The following is a 1,555-nucleotide window of genomic DNA, read 5'->3' as shown; positions in this document are numbered from 1 at the left end:
ATGGTCTCAATACAACCAGAGGGTCGATGGTCTCAATACAACCAGAGGATCGATGTATCAATACAACCAGAGGATCAATGGTTTCAAAGGATTCAAAGTACAATACAACCAGAGGGTCAATGGTCTCAATACAACCAAAGGATCGATGGATCAATACAACCAGAGGGTCAATGGTTTCAAAGGATTCAAAGCACAATGCAACCAAAGGATCGATGGTCTCAAAGGGTTCATAGCACAATGCAACCAGAGGATCGATGGTCTCAAAGGGTTCAAAATTCCAAACTTGGCCATTAATCACAGCATAAAAACTTTGAATTTCCAATCTTAACATACAACGCTTATAAAGACTTTTTAAGATAAGTAAGATCAATTTCAGCCCAAAAAGGGTGTTCAACACCAAAGGTATCATTTTCAAAATAGAGTTTTTATGTGCACCATACCCCCCCCCCCCTTCATCTACAAGGGCCGTGCAAGTATTCACACCCGACTCCTTATCATTCGGGATACRTGAATACAACCAGTATGCCACACCCAACCTCCTTCTCCCTAGGATACGTGGACATACACCATGCTACGGCGCATCACACAAAGTAATACCCATAGATCATGGTTCAACTAAAAACCAATGAAACAGTCTCGGATCCGGGACTTAAACATAAATTTAATAGGATTAAGCGGTACCAAAACACAGTTTGGGAGAAATTTATCTTACAAAATAACACATGCAAGAAATTCAGCAACTTTTCAACAAAAGTTCATATATTTATACTATACATAAGTATAAGTTTGATATAAACTCACAGTGCTTTCTTATAAACGACCAAACGCGGTAACCTCCAATCCAACCAACAATAGCGATAAACCTTCAAAGGTTCTAATTAGCCTTAAAAACAGCCCCTGGAGTAAACATTTCAGAATCAAAACCAACCATATATCAACCTTAAATTATACACTTTAGATATTGATTATCCTATTTAAACTTCTTGAAAAAAAATCCTCTGTTAAACCCCTGTTTTTACCATACTTAAACCCAAAATTTGGCCATAAAACTCACTGCATGTTACTTACCTACCCAAAATAGCTTCCGATTCACACAATAATCAACATTATCCTTTATAATCTTCCAAAAACAGAATCTAGCTTCTAATTTATACACTTCTACTTGAAATAAACTTGAAATTAGAAGCATACATTTGATGATTAACACTTAGTCTTCAAGAATCTAACATGGATCTTCACGGTTTGAAGGTTTAACCTTAAATGTGTGTAAATCACACCTTAAGTGTGGGTGAGAGTTCTAGACTTAGATGATATGGAAAATGGATCAAATCTCTTATTTTATAAATGCTAAACTCAAGTTGGGCCTGCTTGGCCCGTCTAAGAACCCATTTGGATCTACAAACTCCCACTAAATTATAAACCCACTATAACTCAATAAATAATCAATTATTCTAAACAAATAATTGGATATTTTGGAACTTGGATGCTACACTACATCCCCAGACAGTCGTCCAAAGAGGAGTTACTCAAGCTACTCCAAGAAAAATGGATAACT

The sequence above is a fragment of the Cynara cardunculus genome, unplaced genomic scaffold, assembly GCF_001531365.2.
Source record: "Cynara cardunculus var. scolymus isolate 2C unplaced genomic scaffold, CcrdV1 Un_Scaffold_589, whole genome shotgun sequence".
In the NCBI taxonomy this organism is placed as follows: Eukaryota; Viridiplantae; Streptophyta; class Magnoliopsida; order Asterales; family Asteraceae; genus Cynara; species Cynara cardunculus.
The sequence above is the reverse complement of the archived record's forward strand: the minus strand, read 5'-3'. Positions refer to the sequence as shown.